Below are 15,517 nucleotides of genomic sequence, written 5' to 3'. Positions count from 1 at the left end.
CGGATGGCCTCTTGCAAGCTTTTAAGACCCTAGGAACTACATGATGAACTAGGAGGTAGAAAAGAAGCACTAAAGATATTACTAGGACAATTAAGTGGGATGTCCTATGAAACCATGACCCTAAACCTCCAAACCAAGAAAGCAAATCCCATTAGGTTTTTGGTTGTACATAAGCAGCCTCAGCAGCTACTCTTTTTCAGATGTGATTGTTGTAAATATATCTATCACACAACTTTTGCCAAATGCTGAGCCCTTTTGCTGTGAACAAATGCATTTTTCTTTATCTAGTGATTTGAGGAGACTTCGTGCCTTACACAAGGTTGCATACCGAATAGGAAAGCTTAAACTCTAGTAAAGTGTTCAAATACACTGAAATGGTTAGTAGTGGTGAATTAATCAATGTAAGGACCAAAATACCATCTTTTGGAAATATTGGTTAGATGACTTTCACGTATGATCTTATTTTATTTCAGTAGAACAGGATTTTTGAGATACTTTCCCCAAAAGTTGGGGAATAATCAACATGAACCTGTCAAGTCATACAGACCATCAGGTTCATTGAGGGAAGACAGCTATAATCTTAACCCATTTTCCTACCAGGGACTTAAACCCATGCCTTTAGTTCCTTCAGTTGAGTATTTGAGTAAACTGAGTCAATCATGTTGACTGGTAAGACATGCAGAACTACAGAGGGATCTCAAAATACACTGCTAGCTGTTAGACATTGCATTTGGGAGAAAAAAAAAAAAAACTAAGGTGGCCACCACCACCTGTCTTAATATTAAAGATAGAATAAAGTAGAAGCAATTAGAGGAGTACCAGCAAGTAAAGGAACAAATCAAATGGAAACTTTCCATAGTATTTCTTTTTGTGATATACGTTTGCTATACGGATTTGGAAGTCAGAAGTATGCACAAAGCTAAATTCTCCAGATGTCATGAATGGCAAAATTCTGTGGAAGTCATTTTTTTTGGTGTATATGTATATTTACCTGTATAGTTATTTTTCCTCTTAGAGCATGTGAGATTAAGTTTGTGGGTCAAGGTGGGTTATTATATAAAATAATGGATTCCTCCTCTAATTTATTTCCCTTTCTAACCGCTGTTTTCTTCTACTTATCTTTCAGTCTTGCTTTACCTAAAGGATTTATCCCAGGTTCTCCTTCACTGATTAGGAAAATGTGGATGCTAACAACAGTTAAGTATTTCTGTGATCTCTTGACCTTATCAAAGAATTAGGAAAGAAAGCTTCCTTCCAAAAGGAGACACTCCTGGTCAAGGAATCTTCTCTTTAGGTCCTGTGTGTCCTTTAGGGATCCTTCAGAGCAAAAGCGATCAGATGTATTTAAATTAGACCTCCCATAAACAACTTGGAATTATAAAGAATAAATAAAGATATTTAAAATAAAACAAAAGGAAAAAAAACAATAGTAAAAACTAATCTATGACCTGAAAAATAAGATTTTCAGATGTCCCGATTTAAGTGTAATATAAATAGGACTCTCATAGTACATAGATACTGGCTGTCTACCGTCATGAGAAAATCAGAGCTCATTCTGGTAGATTCCATACTTAATTTTTAAGTAAACTACACACGAATTGGAGATTTTTTTATAGGGAGTTCTGTCTAATTCTTAGATGTTTTTTCTCTCTTAATTGCTCTCTGGAGCATGGCTAATTTAAAATTACCTTTCTCTGATAAACTCTCATTATACTCAGGACAAAATACTAAAATAACTATATCTTTATTCTGTCAAGAACTTTTGCCCAATAATAAATTATTTCTGTAGAACAGAACATCCTGGACTTTTCCTGTGAAGAACTATAGCAATCAAAATCTAACATTTTGTAGAAGAAATATGTTCTAAAGTGAGATTAAATAAGCTGTAAATTTTATATGACCTTTCAACAGCCTTAGATTCTTTGGTTTAAAACACATAATAACTTCAGCTCTTTAATACTGAGCTAGAAATGTAGCCTTTAAAAGAGAGCTTTATAAAATGTACCCCCAATAACAAACATATCTGCTTTTGCTATTTTGTATGAAAAAACAAAGCAAATTACATTACCAAAAAAATTCGCCCCTCTGGAGTAGAGGGAAAAAGCCTATTACCGTATTTTTATGCAAAATAACACACACGTTATACGGTTTTTGCCAACTGCACAACCCTCACTTGCTATTTTCATAAACAAGCTATGCCTCACATTATATATGCGGGTATGTTATTTACGTGGGCAAGTTATTTGCGAAAAAATACGGTCAGTGCTTTTGTGGAGACTGTATTCTCAGTGAGTAAATGTCACTCAGTTAATGTAGAAGCTTCTCATGTTGTCAAGTCTTTTTTTGCTCTAGGAACCCAATTTTTCCAGCAATTTTTATGCTATCTGAAAATTAAAACAAATAGAGAGAGAGAATGTAAGAGAGAGAGAGAAAGAAAATCTTCATACTAAGAAAGAATTACAGATATCAGGTTTGGCTTAATAGTTAAATAGGTAGTAGCATTTCACACAGTTTATATCATTCTGGATCACTAACCAATTGATCAATATTGTAATGAAGCAGTACTGAATGTAAACCTTGTCAATACAATTTCTAGGTCTATGTCCCTTGTTGTTGTTAGTCAGTTACTATCAAGTCAATTCTAACTCATCGTGACCCTGTGTGTGCAGAGTAGAAGCGCTCCATAGGGGTTTCAAGTCTGTGACCTTTCAGAAGCAGATGACCAGGCCTGTCTTCTGAGGCACCTCAGGATGGGTTTGAACCACCAATCTTTCTGTTAGTAGTTGAGCACTTGGCTGTTTGCATCACCCAGAGACCTCTCTATGTCCCTTACAGATTGTGACTCCTTGAGCAATGCCCCTTGACTCTTCTGAGATTAAGCCATAAGATTAAGTTAGAAAATGAATTTTAAAGTGCTTTGAAAACTGTAAAGCTCTGCAATCTATTATTAATAAATAATAATTTTATTATTCATTAGTTTTTCCAAGGTCCAGGAAAAAGAGATATAGTCCCTTTGTTCAGGTGGCTTATAACCTGGTTGGGAAGAAAAAATAGATACGAACATAAAAGTAATGAAAACTAGTAAATATAACCCTCAACTATAGACTTGACAATGAATTTGGAACTGAGGACAGGTTTAGGAAATGAGATTTAATAAGATTTTGCATAGAGAATTACAGGAAAGGCTTCTCTCCATGAGACTCAAAAAATGTGTTAACATTGATAGAGATTAGGTGGGCACAAAACGAATCCCATTTGTGAGGGGATATATTGTGCTCAAGAAGCCCTGGTGGTGCAGTGGTTAAGCACTCAGCTGCTAACCAAAATGTTGGCAGTCCCAACCCACCAGCCGCTCCCCCGGAGAAAGATGTGGCAGTCTGCTTCTGTAAAGATTGCAGCCTTGGAAACCCTATGGGGCAGTTCTACTGTGTTCTATAGGGTCGCTATGAGTCGGAATCCAGACTGCATGGAGTGAGGGGAGATTACTCAAATCTGATTTATATAATGTCATTGTACAGCCTCTGGGTTCCCTTTAGATGTGATTGGATAATATACAATGTATTCTAGGAATGGACTGTATGAATTCTTCCTTCCATAATAAAAGGCATGATATTGCCGTTACGTCTCAAGTACATGGAATAAAGCAGAGAGAAATATTGGCCTAATAGATGAAAAAAGAAGAAAAGAAAGGAATTGAAACTTCCCCAGACTAAAATCTGAGAGATTAGGAAGTTATTATTTTATCTACAACAACATGCTCTTGACTCAAGCCCTCTTCATATCCAAGGGATTTGCTACCAAATTCCTGCACGGTCTATTATGCTATAGCCTGATGCATGTGTTCCTATAAAATTATCTGTTTTCAGAAATCTAGTTATAGTAAGTTATTTTTGTGACTGAAAACAATTAACTTGAAAGTGTTTATAGATGCCTTTCTCCCCCTCCCTGCCTATAAGAGTGTAATATTCAGCCCAATTTTCTTGTTCCTTCTCTAAATTAAAGAATAATTATGCATGAGAACTGCCAGTATGTTTACATACAGAATCTAGGACAGAAAAGGCAAAACAAAGATGAATCAGACTTGGTGGAGGAGTGAGTTTCGAGGCGTGGTGGTGCAGGCCTACAGTGTAAAGGGGTAAAGAGGGTAAGGAAGGGGAATTTTATTAGTGTTTTGCTTGGATACACTGCAAAATTTTTGATTTTTACATGCAAGTAAAAATTTTAGGCTATTTTATTTCATTTGTGGGTACTGGATTCTATTCCTTTGATCATGACGCTGCTTTCATATTGAACTAGTGTATCTAGGATTTGTAAGAGTAATTTCCAAATAAGGGGTGGAACATTTTACATCTGCAATAACTAATTTGTCCTCAGTAGCTCAATAGTGAAGGGATTTTATTTATTATCTTAAGAATTTTGTTAACATTACATGAAAATAATTGGCTCATCAAAATGAACAGCAATAATTACTTATTTGCACTTCAGTCTACACACTCAAAAGCATTTCATCTGTTCTATAAACTTTGACCTTAATTTTGAACTTGTCATTTTGCTTGTAATAGAGTTCATAACTATCAAAAAATAGGAAGTCTCCAATGTACACAGCAAAGACTCTGAGAAGCCTGCCATGGTGCTTTGTATCCAACCTGTGGAAGTCCCCATAAAGCAAATAATGCCCACCCCCCCTTAAAAAATAAATCGTTTTATATTAACATTGAGCTCTAAAATATCTGAAACTAGAAAAAAAACCTCGTTTTGGAAACGTTTCTGTCATACAAAGACTGTTATCTTCAAGTGGTGTCAAGCCAAAAGTGTTGGTAAGAGGAGATGAAAACAAGGGTAGTATCAAGAATAGCATAAAGGCTACTGAAATAATCCAGCCATGAGTGATGAAGACCTGAACAATAATGGTGTCTGTGCGAACGGGATAGAAGGGAGGAAATTTTAGAAATCTGGCACAAGAATAATAGCAAGGAACTAGTAATTATGCAGAGTGAAAGTCTGGAAAAAAATCAAGAAATGCAAATATAATAGCCTGAAAGATGAGGAAGACGATGGTCCTGATAATAGACAATTTTTGTTTAAATTAGAAGACTCTTGCCCCCAAGTTTCCATTGTGGCATTCCGTACCTAAGTATCTAAAAGGAGAAGACCCTGTAAAATTATGAAAAGTGCAAATTTTATTAAATAGAAATGACTTATAACCTAAGTTTCAGTTTTTTAAAAAGGCAAATAATAGAACCACTAAAAATATTCACTCCTCCATAAAGAAGCAAAAAGGGATGGAACAATAGTAGTAGTCATGGTTACCTGCATGCTATCACCGCACTATGATGATAGAATTCATTCCTATGAATAACACAATTATAGCCTAATAGAATACAAAAAATGGTGCAACAAAAATGCACACACACAAAACAAGAAACTATGTAAATCAACAAAGCCCATAGCGTTATAACAGAAATTCAAATTTCCTGTGTGAGTATTCAAGTGTTCTATATGCAGCACCTTAATTTAAAGATCACACTTCATATAAATAATGAATAAATGATTCATAGGAGCCTAAATTGATAAGGTATTTTTCTGAAAAGATACAGCCAAATTCAGAAGAGAAACAAAAATATTTGCCTTTTCCTTAATAGATCAACTTTATGATATCAACTGTTTCAATTAATAATGGCTAATTATTATTTATAGATCTTTTAATTTTCATTGATTTATTTTTCCTCATATATTTTGAAATCTCTAAGCAGAAGGTAATAACGCCAAGTCCACTAATCCTTGCCTACAATGAAAGTGAAATTTGAAAGTAAAATTACAACAATAATGTCCATTATTTTAAGATTATTCAGTACTGAGATGTTGCACTATCTTGCAAAACTCCTCTTTTATACTTTGTTATTTGTTAAATTAAACATACAGAATTATGCACAAAACTTTCTTTTCAGAATGACTACACAAGTTGTTCTTCCTGAGATTATAGTACTCATGGGTGGTCAGAGTGTACTCTACCACATGTTTAAATGTCATTGATATAGTTGAATTGTCACAATAAAGTGACTGAATAGGTGCCCAATGATTGATATGAAAAGAGAACACAATTTTTAATTTAAGTAATTACATTGTATTTTCAGGTCAGAGGAGCCTAACATAAGAGGCAGCAAGAGGCACTAGGAAGCACTTGGCTTTGAATCTTAGGTTCCATTTAGAATCTGAGCAAGTCATTTAACTCCTTTTACTCTCGGTTTCCTCATCAATAAATTGAGGGAGTTAATGCTAAATGACTCATTCTGATATTAAGACATTATGAGTGAAAGTAAGTGTGTATACAGGCTACATAGTGCTTCAGTTTCTAGGAATTGTATGTAAAGTTTTGCCACTTAGTCCTCTCTGCCAACTTGCCTCAGCTCTACATGCATTGGGTGAGTTCCAGATCACAAATTATCCCACCAAGCAATCTGAACCTGAAAAAAGTGAACCTATTCTTCCCAAATATCTACACAATGTCCAGCAAAACAACTAAAAGTATTGTTTTGGCTTTCCACAGTCAAAGGCCTGGGCTAAAACCACAGTACCATATCCTCACATCTGACCATGGCTCTGGGGAACTGTGTTACGCTGGTGCATCCTAAAGAAGCTTATGAACTTCTGAATAAATCATACACACCCTCTCTGTCTAGTTATATCCTCAGATATGAAATAGCCATTACCCTGCAAATAAAATTGAAATACATCTAGTGGTACCATCAGCTTACACTGATCCTTGCCTCTGCAAATTGGTAAGGATTTTGAAAAAAGTACATGATAGCAGCGTGAAAACAAATGTGATTGGTAACCTTGTGCAATAACTGTGTCTCAGAGGGCCATTGCAGACTGTCAGAATTATACTGAATTCACATTCAGTAACTGGATTGCCTTCTGTATCGGCATAGACTCATGCTGGGCCTACATAGAAAGCAGTTTGATCAGTTGGTTTTTAACAGTTGTTGGATTCATCCACCCCCACCTTTTTTCATTACTTGTTCCCAGTAACATATTTGGCTGACTTCTATTTTTCTTATCCGATTGTTTATTGTTCATAGAGCAGGTTCAAAAGTATCCTTTAGTATGGGATGAGAAGGGTAAAGCTGATTTGGGTCCCTGAATACCATACAGTGGTCATTAAGTCTATGAAAGGCAGTGTCAATTAAAGGTTAAGAACATGGTACTTGGACGTAAACAAGCTTAGATTCTAGTCCCTTCTCTGGTAATTATAACAAGGGACTTCATCTTTCTTATTTATTACTTTTGTTATCTATTAAGTGTTTCCACAAAAAGCTTGTTTACTCAATTTGTTTATGTTATAAGTAAATAAGATGATGCAGAATACATGTAAAGTTCTGAGCACAGGACCTGAACATTGAACATAGTAAATGCTTAAGAATAAGAACAACAAAAGAAATGCACACTTATTATTTTGGGAAAACACACGAGTTATAGAATATTAGACTTGTATATATTTATGAAATAAGATTAGTAAACTATTGTTTAGTGTGAAGCTCAGGAAACCTTTCTTTGTTTACTTTCTAGCTTAATTAAGCACTAAACTCAAACAGTCCTATCTAAAAATTATACTAAAAATCTCTCATATGATGTTTGTTTATAAGTATTTTGAATTTAAACATATCATCAAATGTGTACATTTTCAAGTCTTAGTTTGGATTCAAAGAAGCTAGCCACTGAGCCCAGAGAATATAGTAACCTCTTTATTCATAGAATAACACTCAAAACAGTACTTTTGAGTAAAAAGCTTTCTTCTCTCTGTCTGCAAATGAAACAGGTTGTTTCCAAACTATTGCTTCTCTGTATCAGTGAAGAAATGTTCTCTCCAAGCTTCGTGATACACCTGCTTATCTGTCCTGGAATTAACTGGCAAATGGAACTCACAAGAGGAGTGATGCATTTTCCCAAGATACCACTTGTACTACACCATTATGTGAAGACACCATGAGAACTGCAAGATCCCAGAGGAGAGAAGTGACTTGCCCAGGGCCACACAGGGCCATATTAGAACTCAGATCCTCTGGGTTGCTGACCAGCCATCCTTCTCACTGCCTCTTGCTTCCCTCACAGTTACAAATGAAGAGAATGATTCACCCTTGCAGAATGTAAGGTAGAAAAGGTCTTCTCTCCTCATTCCATTTAAATGGACCTAGGTACGGCAGAAAAGTAGCCAATTGTTTCCTCTCTTTTCTTCTTTAGGTGACTCCAGGGTGTGTTGGAAGGGTGCATCTCTCCTATTTTTCCTCTATCCAAGAGTGATACAGAGAGTTAGGTTTAAGTGGATTACTTGGTTCCCAGAGAGGGTCTGCAGAGGACCAAAGTGGCACAGAAATGGACTTAGGGTCCTGCAAAGTAGTCCAGGAGTAAAGAACTGTGGAATTTTGCTTTCCATTCACTTGCCAGTTACTGTGTTAGCAACAGGATTTTCTCCTTACACAGAACACAGTAACTAAAATTTAGGAGAGATATCATTAAACATGTATCATCGTATATCTTTCTTCAGTCTGTATTGTCCAGATCATAGCTGCTTAGGTTCTCAACAAATACTTACTAAAGAATAATTAACATATGCTTTCTCAAATGTCGACATCACAGAACAGATAACCTGCACTGAACAAAACTTGTAGTCCCTTTTATGACAACCACCACATTTAAGTTTTCTTTATAGAGTCTGTTAGCGATTGAATTGTGTCCCCCCTAAAAATATGCATTGAAGCCCTAGCCCCATACCCGTGGACGTAATCCTGTTTGGAAACTGGATTTTTTTTCTTTCGTTACATTAATGAGGTCATAGTAGTGTAGAGTGAGTCCTAAATCTAATTACTTCTGAGTTATAAAAACAGCAGAACAGACACACATATACTGGGGAAAACAGATGCCATTTCAGGAAGGTCTATAAGTCAACGGACCCCAAGGATTGCCAGCAGTCACAAGAAACCAAGAGAAACACTCACAGAAAAACTTGACAAAGCCAAGACCCTGATTTGGAATTTTAGCACCCAGAATTGTGAGAAAATATATTTCTGCCCTTTAAAGCCACCCACTAAGATAACTAAGGTAACTAAGACAGTCTTTATCACTTATTAGAGCTATAGGACTAATAGAATACATTGACTTTCAAATAGTGTGTTGGGTTTATGTTACAAGAAGTAGAAAAATAGGTAACTGTAACTTTAAATATGTGAAAATTTGACATGATCATTATTAATTTGAAATTAATTTGAAAAATTAATTAAGTTCCCCTATAATTACCCATGGAGCCCTGGTGGTACAGAGCTTAAGAGCTTAGGCTGCTAACCAAAATGTTGGCAATTCAAATCCACCAGCTGCTCCTTGGAAACCGTATGGGGCAGTTCTACTCTGTCCCGTAGGGTCACTATGAGTCGGAGTCGATTCGATGGCAACAGGTTTTTGAAATTTACAAATGTTACTATTACTGAAATTTACACATCAACCAGTAATACCAAAGATGAAGAAATTGAAGATTTTTACCAACTTCTGTAGTCTGAAATTAATCACACTTGCAATCAAAATGCATTGATAATTACTGGTGAATGGAATGTGGAAGTCGGAAACAAGAAGATTTCGTAGATGAAAATATGACGTTGGTGACAGAAACAACACCAGAGATCACATGATAGAATTTTGCAAGAACACTGACTTATTCATTGGAAATATGCTTTTTCAATAGCATAAATGATGACTATATATGTGAACCTCAGTGGATGGAATATACAGGAATCAAATCGACCACATCTATGAAAAGAGATGATGGAGGAGCTCAAAATCAGTAACAGTAAGGTCAAGGGCTGACTGTGGAACAGACCATCAATTGCTCATATGCAAGTTCAAGTTGAGGCTGATGAAAATTAAAGTAAGTCCACAAGAGCCAAAGTATGGCCTTGAGTATATCCAAATGAATTTAGAGACCATCTCAAGAATTTACAGATGCATTGAATACTAATGACAAAAGACTAGATGACTTGTATGATGACATCAAGGATGTCATACATGAAGAAAGCAAAAGGTCATTAAAAAGACAGGAAAGAAAGAAAAGACCAAAATAGATGTCTGAAGAGACTCTGAAACATGTTATTTAAAGTAGGGTAGCTAAAGATAATGGAGGAAATGATAAAGTAAAAGAGCTAAAGCGATTTCAAAGGGCGGCTCGAGAACACGAAGTAAAGTATTATAATGAAATGTGCAAAGACCTGGAGTTAGAAAACCAAAAGGGAAGAATTTCTCAAGCTGAAAGAACTGAAGAAAACATTCAAGCCTCAAATTGCAATACCAAAAGATTCTATGGGCAAAATACTGAACAACAGAGGAAGCATCAAAAGAAGATGGAAGCAATACACAGAGTCACTGTACCAAAAAGAAGTGGCCAACATTCAACTATTTCAGGAGGTAGCATATGATCAAGAATCAATGATACTAAAGGAAGAAGTCCAAGATGCACTGAAGGCATTAGCAAAAAACAAGGTCCCAGGAATTCATGGAATACCAACTGAGATGTTTCAACAAACGGATGCAGCGCTGGAGGTGCTTGCTTGTCTATGCCAAGAAATTTGGAAGATACCTACCTGGCCAAGTGACTGGAAGAGACCCATATTTCTGCCCATTCCAAAGAAAGGTGATCCAATCAAATGTAGAAATTATGGAGAAATGTCATTAATATAACACACAAGTAAAATTTTGCGGAAGAGAATTCAAAAACAGTTGCAGCAGTACATCGACAAGGAACTGCCAGAGATTCAAGCTGGATTCAGAAAAGGATGTGGAATGAGGCATATTACTGCTAATGTCAGATGGATCCTGGCTGAAAGTAGAGAATACCAGAAAGTGGTTTACCTGTATTTTATTGACTATGCTAAGGCATTCGACTGTGTGGATCATAACAAATTATGGATAACATTGCAAAGAATGGGAATTCCAGATCACTTAATTGTGCTCATTAGCAACCTGTACATGGACAAAGAGGCAGCCGTTTGAGCAGAACAAGGGGATACTGCGTGGCTTAAAATCAGGAAAAGTGTGCATCAGGGTTGTATCATTTCATTATACTTACTCAAGTTGTATGCTGAGCACATAATCTGCGAAGCTGGACTACATGAAGAAGAACATGGCATTGGGACTGGAGGAAGACTCATTTAATAACCTGAGATATGGAGATGAGACAACATTCCTTGCCTAAAGTGAAGACTGATGAAGATCAAAGACTACAGCCTTCCATATGATTGCACCTCAACATAAATAAAACAAAAATTCTCACAACTGGACCAATAAGCAACATCACGATAAATAGAGCAAAGATTGAAGTTGTCAAGGATTTTATTTTACTTGGATCCATAATCAGTGCCCATGGAAGCAGTAGTCAAGAAATCAAATGACGTACTGCATTGGGAAAATCTGTTTCGAAAGACCTTTCTGAAGTGTTAAAAAGTAAAGATATCACTCTGAGGACTAAGTTGAGCCTGACCCAAGCCATGATATTTTCAATCACCTCATACTCATGTAAAAGCTGGACAATAAATAAGGAAGACTGAAGAAGAATTGATGCCTTTGAATTATAGTGTTGGCAAAAAAATATTGAATATACCACGGACTGCCAGAAGAATGAACAAATCTGTCTTGGAAGAAGTATAGCCAGAATGCTGCTTACAGGCAATGATGGTGAGACTTCGTCTCACATGCTTTGGACATGTTATCAGGAGGGACAAGTCCCTGGGGAAAGACAGCATGCTTGATAAAGTAAAGGGTCAGTGAAAAAGAGAAAGACCCTCAATGAGATGAATTGACACAGCAGCTACAAGGGGCTCAAACGTAGCAATGATTGTGTGGATGGTGCAGGACTTGGCAATGTTTCAGTCTATTGTGTGTAGGGTCGCCATGACTAGGAACCAACTGCATTAACACCTAACAACAACAGTATAATTACCCAATGTAAATATTATTTAAAGAAATCATTTATTTCATAACAACCATTTTACAATGTCTATTTTATGCTGAAAATATGCTAATTTGCTAACAGTCTCTGCCCTTGAGGAGCATACAAACTAGCAGAAAGATGTGGAAGCAAGCATTGTCTAGTGAGGAAGGGGCCACAGAAGACCTACAAAGACAATGTCATGGAAGTACAATATAAGGATAAAACTTGTAGGCAGTCACAGGAGGCTCCAGAGCAAGGAATTAGCAGGGATAAGGGAGATTTTTTCAGATGAAAATAAAAGGGCACTGTAGGTAAGGGAAATAGAGTATGGAAGTGGATGATATACTCAGGAATAACAAGTCATCCAGTAGGGGGAAAAAACTGGGTTATTTAGGAAAACAGATGATGACAAGACCATACCCTATTAACAGTTTTGAATATTACCTTGTAGGAGATATGGAGGCATGGATTAATTTTGAGTAAGGAGGTATGATGGGATGGGAAGAGAGAATTATCTCTATTCCATCTCCTTCTATTTCTTTTACGCCATTACTATGTGGCTCAGGTACTTTACTTTTCCTGGACTATTAATTCTAATTTATAACTTGAAACATTTCAGAGTGAGAATTGACAGGACTTGATGGCAGATTTAGTGCCACGCTAAGGAGAAAGGATCTATGAATGAACACCACGGGAATTCTTGGGGACCTTGTTGGGTGCTGATGCTAGTAAAATGATAGGTATTATTCAGGAGTAGAAATTGCATGACTATATATGATGTGGAGTGGAATTTACTAAATTGATTTTGGATCATCTTGTTCTTTAGACACCTGAGATGTTGTAATGATTAAGACTAGAATGCAGGAAAGATGTTGGAGCCTGGTGGTAGAACTTTGGGTGTCATTAACGTACAGACTATGGTCATGTACATGATTATATGACAAGATAATATAAAATAAAGAGACGAGAGAACCTGGATTAGAACCCCGTGGAGTACTGGGCAGACAATACAGGACCAAGGAAAATTATAGTGTTGTCTACATAAAGGAAGATATTTCAAGGACAAGGTCTTTGTCAACAGTGGTAATGTTAGAGACCAAGCAGATGAGAACTCAGAAGGTCCACTGGATTTTACAAATTACGAGCTGATTTTTATATAACCAAGACTCATTTTAATGGGGGTAGGTTGAAGTATGAATGAGAATTGACCAAGGTAAGGCACGTGGTATAAAACTTTGTTGCAGAAAGTCTAACCACAAGATGAAGGGGAGACCAGCAAGGTCGTTTGAGCAGATGCCTTTTGGTACTATTTTTCTTATGAGATTTAGAAGTTTTGTTAGAGTTTCATGAGGAAAATTGGGACCTATCCTTTGTATCACCTAAAAGATATTTGACTGAGACACTTACCAACTGAAATAACCAATCACTTCCAGATTATACTTCCACAATTCATTGCTTAATTACTTACTATTGCTGTAAATAAAATATGAAGCAATCGTAATTACGAATGATTCTCTTACCTACAGATAAAAATATGTTAATATTTATCTTTCCTCAAGTCAGACAGCTATATGTATCATCATATAGTCCAATTTCTGAAGACATGTAAACCACATTTTTATCAAGATAGTATTAACCACTACCCAGAAAACTTGTCTCCTGTGTTTTGTGTGTTATGGGTATATGAAAATACAGTCATATATCGCTAATCATCCACAATACATTCTGTGAAATAGGGCGTTATGTGATTTGGATGTTGTGTAACACCATATTAAACACAGGCAGTCCCCAGGTTACATCCAGCTTACGTGGAACTCGTAGTTGCAAACCAACCCCGGTAAAGCCTAAGAGGTACATACAATGGTTCGTAATAACAAACGGGCACTTGGCACTGCAGTTGCTTTGTATTCGAGATACACGGGATACACATGTTGCATGTGGGAAGCTGTTGTGTTTGCTATGTCCAGTTATGTCTGCTATATCCTGTTCTCTGATTGGGATTTCTGAATTTAGGGGACCGCGGATGTATATGCGGTCGGACGTTGCCGGAACAGACATTACGTAGCACATGACTGTATCTTCAAATAAGGGAGAATCAGTGAAAGGATTTTTATTAACAGTTGTTGCAGATCCTCATACTCTTTCAGGTCTCCTCATGGGATGAATGAATTTTGCTAAACAGCAAGTGTCATGCCAAGAGTCTTTTCAAAGTGCAGATTATTTTTTAACAAATAACCTTTCTCACTGTTACTCAAGACGAGAATACTGAATAAACAAAGGTACTCTCATTTATGCATTAAATAGGAAAGATATTTACTGTTACACATCACTTGGAAATGAAAACAAAGTATCTAGTTGTTAACAAATTTTCAAAGGGACTAGGCTAATTAGAGTATTAATAAGTGCCTAAAGAAAGTATCTGGAAATAGATGTTTTCTTTAGTAAGTAAATCTCCGAATATACACAGCTAAATTTCCCTTCCTTCTGCTATCCCTTTGTAATTTTTTGAACTGAATGTTTAAATAAGCTTTCTATGTAAAGGAAAAACATTTGGCATACTGATTCATTTATCTCAAGTTCTCCATAAAAGGCTATTTTTAATTTCAACAGCTATTCATTTTTTAATTTAAGAATCTATATGAGACATAAAGCAATAAAATGCTTTGATTACAATCAATTTTTGTGTGCATTGGATGAGAAATAGAATTCTTTACTGGAAGAATGATAATCTAAGCAGTAGGGACTACAAAACGGTTTATGAAAAGTTCCCTTTAAACACAAATTTGCCCTTGTCCACAATTTCCTGTTTCAATAGTCAGTTTATAAGTCCAATTGAAGAAACTCAATCAAAAAATGGTGAATTATATTACTTCCCTCAAGTTCTAACATCTTTATTAAGCGTGCTAGTCTTTAGGCTAAAACAGGAACTGCAATTTTACATACCATCAATACAGGGCATTTTAATACTATAGAATGTGTATTTCTTTTCGTAAGAACTTTTACTCGCTTACTTTGGACACGTCGTCAGGAAAGATCAGAGTCTAGAAAATGATATCAAGTTTGGTAAAGTAGGGGATCAGTGAAAACAAGGGAAATGCTCAATGAGATGAACTGACAATAGCCAAAACAATGAACTCAAACACAGCAGCGATCTCATGAAGATGGTGCATGAGCGGGCGATGTTTTGTTCTGTTATCCATAAGGTCTCCATCAGTCAGAGCCAAGCTGATGGCAACTAACAACAACAACAAATACTATCGGTAAGTAAACAATCTAGTATGATTCTCTGAGAATAATTTGACAGCTTCTAAAGCGCAAGCTATTAGCTTTGTTGTAAAACTGACTGAAACCTTGTGATTTCTCCGTGTCATATCACTCAAATAATGCTTTCAAGTCCTTTGTGGAAGTTTGAAGAAACTAAGAACATAGAGCTAATAAAGTAAACTTATGTCTAAGTACTAACAGCAAATGATTGTTTCAGAAGAAGGAAACATCTCAGTTTTCCACATTTTTTACCTAATAGGCAAACACATTTAACAAAATATT

At 36.1% G+C, this 15,517-nt stretch overlaps 1 protein-coding gene across 1 annotated transcript in view; it reads right to left on the bottom strand.

Moving 5' to 3' along the window:
* ZNF804B (zinc finger protein 804B) overlaps window positions 1-15,517 on the bottom strand; it is a 583,715-nt gene that overhangs the window by 295,003 nt on the left and 273,195 nt on the right. The window lies entirely within an intron of this gene.

Source organism: Trichechus manatus, unplaced genomic scaffold (genome assembly GCF_000243295.1).
Source record: "Trichechus manatus latirostris isolate Lorelei unplaced genomic scaffold, TriManLat1.0 scaffold00085, whole genome shotgun sequence".
In the NCBI taxonomy this organism is placed as follows: Eukaryota; Metazoa; Chordata; class Mammalia; order Sirenia; family Trichechidae; genus Trichechus; species Trichechus manatus.
The sequence above is the reverse complement of the archived record's forward strand: the minus strand, read 5'-3'. Positions and strand labels throughout refer to the sequence as shown.